The 7554-nt window shown below is 36.3% G+C and overlaps 1 pseudogene; it reads left to right on the top strand.

Annotated features, from left to right (window-relative positions):
• Positions 1–2326: 2326 nt before the first annotated feature.
• Positions 2327–3563, top strand: LOC120772063 (annotated as a pseudogene).
• The last annotated feature ends 3991 nt before the right edge of the window (positions 3564–7554 follow it).

The raw sequence follows: 7554 nt of genomic DNA, 5'->3' as shown, positions 1-7554 counted from the left end.
ATTCATTTAAAATGAGGCTGATAAACCTATTAACAGCATTTTTTCATCTGGTATTTTCCTCAAAGTTGGAAGTGCGCTTTTGTATCTCCCATCCACAAGTTTTTCAAACAAACCAGCGGATAATATATATCAAGTTTTCGGCCCATATCCCTTACTTGTGGTTAAATAGTAAAGTTCTGGGAGAAAATAATTGCCCACAGGTTGGATGTGGTTTGCTTCTAGAAACAAATTGTTAAGATCTACTCAAGTTGGGTTTAAAAGCGGTCATAGTACCATCGATTCCCTATTAACTTTCGATCATTTCTGTTCGAATGCTTTATCCAGTAAAAAACACATCACAGCTCTTTCCCTTGACTTCCAAAAGGCTTTTGACCGCATTGGAGCACACGTAGTTTTAAGGCAACTAAGAAAGTGGGTGGCAGAATGTATAACTTTGTCAAAAACTTTCTAACGAATAGAAAATTTTTAGTCAGAGTAAATGGCGTTTCATCCGAGATATATGATTTGCAAAATGGGATTCCTCAAGGTTCTCCTCTTTCGGTAGTGTTATTTATTATTGCATTTGATGAAATAAGTCAAATTATAGATAAGTACAAAGTAAGTTACGGGATTTATGCTGATGACGTTTTAATATATACTAAAGAGGACAGCCTTGAAACGGTTCAGGCGATTTTTTGTAAAGTCCTTAATGACATTACTGTCTGGTCGGCTCAGTCAGGAGCGATTATATCATATGAGAAGTGCAATACCTTGCATATCTGTCGGAAAAAATGCTGCCCAAATATCGGGTGATTTTTTAAGAGCTTGATAACTTTTTTTTAAAAAAAAACGCATAAAATTTGCAAAATCTCATCGGTTCTTTATTTGAAACGTTAGATTGGTTCATGACATTTACTTTTTGAAGATAATTTCATTTAAATGTTGACCGCGGCTGCGTCTTGGGTGGTCCATTCGGAAAGTCAATTTTGGGCAACTTTTTCGAGCATTTCGGCCGGAATAGCCGAATTTCTTCGGAAATGTTGTCTTCAAAGCTGGAATAGTTGCTGGCTTATTTCTGTAGACTTTAGACTTGACGTAGCCCCACAAAAATATAGTCTAAAGGCGTTAAATCGCATGATCTTGGTGGCCAACTGCCCATGCATCCCGAAAAATGCACTGTTTGGTGTGGTTTGTACGCTGGTGGAATCATTGGACCGTATATTTTCAAAGATGCTGTTGGACGCAACGTTACGGTGAATGGCGATCGCTATCGTTCGATGCTAACAAGCTTTTTGTTGCCAAAAATGGAAGAACTGAACTTGGTTGACATGTGGTTTCAACAAGATGGCGCTACATGCCACACAGCTCGCGATTCTATGGCCATTTTGAGGGAAAACTTCGGAGAACAATTCATCTCAAGAAATGGACCCGTAAGTTGGCCACCAAGATCATGCGATTTAACGCCTTTAGACTATTTGTTGTGGGGCTACGTCAAGTCTAAAGTCTACAGAAATAAGCCAGCAACTATTCCAGCTTTGGAAGACAACATTTCCGAAGAAATTCGGGCTATTCCGGCCGAAATGCTCGAAAAAGTTGCCCAAAATTGGACTTTCCGAATGGACCACCTAAGACGCAGCCGCGGTCAACATTTAAATGAAATTATCGTCAAAAAGTAAATGTCATGAACCAATCTAACGTTTCAAATAAAGAACCGATAAATTTTGCATTAGGCGTTTTATTTGATTGTAAATACACTTTCAGGTTTCACTGTAATTATATTAGAAATAAACTTATCAAACGCCTCAATATTATAAAATATTTTTCGTCTAAAAAATCACTTGTTCATACTCCTACACTTTGTAATATTGTTAAAGCATTATTTTTAACTGTAATTGACTACGCGCTGCCAATCTATGGAACCTGTGCCAAAAGCAACTTAAATCTTCTCTGTGCTGCATATTACGCAGCGGTGCGGAAAAGCTTACTTATTTCTGTAGACTTTAGACTTGGGTAACATGTCCAGAAGAGACATCCTAGAGTGGAACTACCAGCTTAAAAGGTACATATTACGGTACAACTTACGGGTCCATTTCTTGAGATGAATTGTTCTCCGAAGTTTTCCCTCAAAATGGCCATAGAATCGCGAGCTGTGTGGCATGTAGCGCCATCTTGTTGAAACCACATGTCAACCAAGTTCAGTTCTTCCATTTTTGGCAACAAAAAGTTTGTTAGCATCGAACGATAGCGATCGCCATTCACCGTAACGTTGCGTCCAACAGTATCTTTGAAAAAATACGGTCCAATGATTCCAAGATCATGCGATTTAACGCCTTACGCAGCGGTGCGGAAAAGCTTACGGGCCTTCACCACCACCCCCGTCGACAATATGCTAACTGAATCTGGACTCCCTAGCATAAATGAGAGAATCGAATACATGACTGCAAGCCTTATATACAAAATTTTATGCTGCAATAACAGCCACCTCTTTGACGAAATACTTAAAGCTTCCAATCGAAAGTATCTTCCAAAACGGCTCTCAGCGATACACCGTGTACTGATCACTGCCAAGAAATTAAATGTATCAGTTAAACCAACTCGGAAAGTGTACCCAAACTACCCGCCTTGGCTGCTGTCAGACTTATCAATTGAAACCCGTTTACAAACATTTCAGAAGCAAAACACCTGTCCACAACTTTACGCGCAAAATTTTCTGGAATATAAAGCTGAGCTAAGTCAAAAAGCATTCAACTTTATTTTTACCGATGGTTCGAAAACCAAATTTTCAACCTCATTTGCAGTAGTCTCTGAAAACCTTGATGTTTTAAGAAAAGGTATCCTGCCTAATCATTGCTCCATCTACACCAGTGAAATCTTTGCTATCTATCAAGCCGCCTTAATTGCATCGAAAACCAAGGGCAATTTCTGCATTTGTACTGACAGTCGGTCTGCCATTGATGCCCTCTGGAAATTTAAAAAGGACAGCGTTCTAGTAACCCACACCAGGGATTTGCTAATTAAACACAAAAACAAAATTAAATTGATGTGGATTCCTGGCCATTGTGGCATCCAAGGCAATGAACTAGCTGACTCTGTTGCGAAGAGTCTTCATAATGACCCAGTTATCTGTTTTGACACTTTTGAAAAGGCCGATTTGTCGAGACATGTACGGCAGTATATTAACAATAAATCCTTACTAAAGTGGAAAGAATATGTTCACCATTATGCAGATATTAATCCAACAAAAATTAGGCCTACTTTTCCTTCCGATGCTAAACAGTGAGACATTCTCGTTTTCACAAGACTTCGTTTGGGCCACACGCAGATCACTCACGGACATCTTCTTAGTCATGGAGTATCATTATGCAACGTTTGCGGAGCAATGAGCACATCTGTGAAGCATATCTTGGACATCTGCCCTCGTTTTTCTATTCAAAGGCAACGGATTTTTGGCTTGACTGTTCCATCACAACTTCTTTCCGACACTGCAGCACTTAACATAAGCAAGATATCTAGTTTTATAGCCTCATGCAACCTATCTCATTTAATTTAGTTAACCTTAACTGTATAATATTTGTAATCCATAAACGAAATGTCAATTAGTATTCTTTTGTAAAACCAGCTGATGGCCTCGAGCTAGTGCTGTTTTTTTTTCTCTTGTTTCCTGTATATTTATTGTGCATGAAATAAATAAATATCTATCTATCTATATCTATCCCTTTTTTTATTCAACATAGTTCACTTCAAAGGTGATACACTGACTATAGCGACCTTCCAGCTTTCATTATCAATCTTGTCTTTTGTTTCAAAATAGGCCCCAATTTCGATTAAATTTACTTCCAGAGCAAGAGTATGCGGAAGCAAGTCGAACCTAATTTATAGATTTTTGCCATCGTTTTCACTAGCTTCTGACACGGCATAAGTATTGTCTTGGTGAAACAGCACTTTCTTTTTCTAAAAGGCGGCCGTTTTTCGAAGATTTCGTCGTCGTTGACACTGTCCAGGAACGCTATGTAATAGTCGCTTTTGGTGGCCTTTCTATTTTCAAGGTATCCTGGTCCCTCAGTTTTTGAGATACCACTCTGAAAACTTTCATACATCAATATCGGACAAATATTCTGACATACCAACTGAGCGATGAAAATAAAACTCTTGTATGGAAATTTGGCATAAATTATTATCTAAGATACTGCGATAATTTCTGAAAAAATGGTTCTAATAAGAAAACTATAGCATATAGTTAACATACAAACTGACCAATGCAATTCTCACCTGATGATGATTTAATTTTTTCGAATATTAGGCATTTTGTCATTACAGCTGCAATCTAAATAATTGACTTGCATTACAAATAATCTAGAAATTATGAAATTCAGTAAAATGTTCAACCCGTTAACCTGTTCGCTCATTTAATTAACTAGTTATGGTTGAATTAATTTAAATTAACTTTAAAACCGACAATTGCTCGCTTGGCAGATAAGCCTGCGCACTCGCATGAGGCATTCCAACTTTTTTACAGCGTGTCTCAGTTGTATTTATTACTTTTTCTGACGTGTGCAAGCAACCTCTTTTAGCAATAGATTACAATGTATAAATATATGTATGTACATATATACATATGTATGTATGAGGTATTTAAGTAGTGAACAAGCCAAAGTTCAACAAACTGTCGCTAAGTACGCAAAATTGTGATGAAATCGAGAGTGTGGCGGCGATGACGTGCGCAAATTGACGTCACAAATGCGCTTTGGAAAACTATTCATATTTGAGAAAAGCAAATGTTGTAAATACTGCATTACTCACCACAATTTGCTGCTGTTCAATACTAAAACCACACAATGCCGGCTTTTGTGAGCAGACAAATACGGATATGAATGTGTACTTACTAATCACAAGACTGACTAAAATACTGGAATGCTAAGCAAATAGTATATGGGAAGTACTTACATTCTTAAATAAATATATATGTATATATATACACATATAGTACATATGTATATGCGTAGCTATATATAGATATGTACATCTTCAATATGTATGAACATACATATGTATGTTCATATGTGCATGTAATTATGTGCTTAAGTTAAAAGCTGTTCTTTGCATCTAAAGCAGGCACATATTATATGTGTTTACTTAAGAAAATGAAAATTCCATAAAAGTGAATTTCCATTGAATTTGTACTTAATTATTTAATTATATTTCGGTATAAAAAATTATTTATATTTTTTCTTACATTGTCGGTGTTATGCTGCTTATCCAAAGTAGTCAATTAACACGTTCGCCTATTGAATAAGTTTCGCAACCACAACTGTTATTAGTAGAAATGGATTTATTATACCACTGAACAGGGTATATTAAGTTTGAAACGAAGTTTCGATTCAATATATTAGGTATAAAGGATATTTTGTCGACATATGGTTTTCTCGATGAAATAAAACGCATATTATTTAATTTTCTGGCCAAGAATTTTGTATTATTATAAAAATAAGAATTTTCGGGCAAGTCACTATCGCGATCGTCGAATAAACTCCAGCCGCGAAGCCCAATTTTCGATCTTTTTATCTTTCTAACCCATTGGAGACGCATATCATCAATAACACATGAATAATGTTTTCCAAGGCGTCAATCGTCTCGGGCTTATATACATACGCATAATCCTGCAAAAAATAGTCCACCTGTGTTGAATCGCATTATCTTGGAGGCCACGCGACAAGCCCACGATGCAAGAAAATGCTCTCACCCAAGCTTTCTTTTAATAAAATGATTATTTCGCTGGCTGAATGGAAAATAGAGCCGTCTTGCTTTAACCGAAGATCTTCTACATCAACATGCACCGCCTTGAACGGCATCCCTGAGGATGCGCATTATCCACTGGAGTAAACATCCACGGTTGCTCGAATTACCGACCCTGTTGGAGATTATGTCAACGGAATATTGGACGGAACGAATTGCGCGACCGGAAACATTATTTTGGTGATAATTTTGCACAAATTGCAAATTCTACTCCGTTATACCAGACTTACTCTTATGAAATAGCATACCAAACTAATTATAAACCAAGTAAAAGCTATCTAAAAGACCAGCTTCGAAAAAAGTATTGCCTCATTAAAAACCACACGTCTAAAATGAAAAAACGTTATTAAATAGAAAAATGATCTTTTCAAAAAGATTTTTATTGACATCGGTTACGAGAATATTACAATGTTAGTTTTCTGTGGGTAACACATCAAATTTGAAGTATAATACACCCAAATTCTTAGTGAATATTAAATTAGTTACCATTAAGGTTTCAGAACCAAAATTTAACTAATCTAACAAGGACTAGATTTGTATGCATTATCTAACAAAATTCTAATTAATTATTGAAAAAGTGAACCTTTTCACTCAATATAAAGAATTACTTTGAAGAGATCAATAAAAAGCGTACATTTCATTCAAATTAACAAAGAAATGTGTTGCCAATGTTTTTATAATCGGATAAAATATTAGTGAAGGATGTGCATTTCATTGGGATTTCGATTTTTTCTAGATGTTAGGCCCAATTCTATTTTTTGTTATTTCCCTTCGGTGTCATATATAAGTGAAGTGTACACTTATTATTACTTGGGTCTGCTTAGATGTGTATCTATCTAAATCTTTAAAAAAGTTTATATTAATGGCCCATCTTTTAAAGGTGTAGATATATCAAGGTCTTACTAAACCACCAATTACACTATGTAATTTGCTAAATATCTACTAATATTTCCACATTTCATATATGTATTTCAATTAAACACAAACAAAATTTTATATCGCAGTTTATATCAAGTAAACTAAAAAACTAGTTCCACAAAAAATAGGAGTATTTTATGTAATACCAGACCGTTCTTTTATTTTAAAATATAATACTTCCAAAGTTTAACAGAATATTAAAATAATTAATATTTCGTTCAATAACCTCGATTTTTTAACACAGCATCACATCTCCGAGATGTGAGCAACGTTTTATTGGTATTCCTTTCCAAGCCTCTTTCACTACTGGCCATAAATCTCTCGAATTGGTTGGTTTCTCTTCAGCTACTTTCTTCTTGATATCTGTCCACAGGGGGGTGAGGTCAGGAGACTGCGCAGGTCACCGTATAATTTCAAGCTCGTTGGCCCTAAATCATTATTTGGCGCACTTGCTAGTATGTTTAGGGTCATGTGGTAACATTACCTCATCTAATATTTTGACACATGCTTTTTGATCCATGATGCCTTCAGTGAAATGGACCAACTCCACTATGTGAAAAACAACCTTATACCAAGATTTTGCGCCGTCATGTTTAACGGTGTTTATGGTAAACCGGGGATTATATTCTGAGTTAGGGGGACGTCGGACAAAGTTCCTAGGGCCTGTACTACCAAATAACTCAACTTTGGATTCGTCTGACCACAATATGCTTCGCCGTTTAGCCACGGGCCAGAAGCCATGCTCTTTTGCAAATTGTACGCGGACTTCCACGTGCTTCTTTTTGAGTAGCCGTACTTTTCGTGGGCTTTTGGCAAATAATTTGTTCTGCTCCAAACGCCTATGAACAGTTTTAGTATTAACTG

Source organism: Bactrocera tryoni, chromosome 3, assembly GCF_016617805.1.
Source record: "Bactrocera tryoni isolate S06 chromosome 3, CSIRO_BtryS06_freeze2, whole genome shotgun sequence".
Classification (NCBI taxonomy): Eukaryota; Metazoa; Arthropoda; class Insecta; order Diptera; family Tephritidae; genus Bactrocera; species Bactrocera tryoni.
Note: the sequence above shows the minus strand (reverse complement) of the source record. Positions and strands in the feature narration are given on the sequence as shown.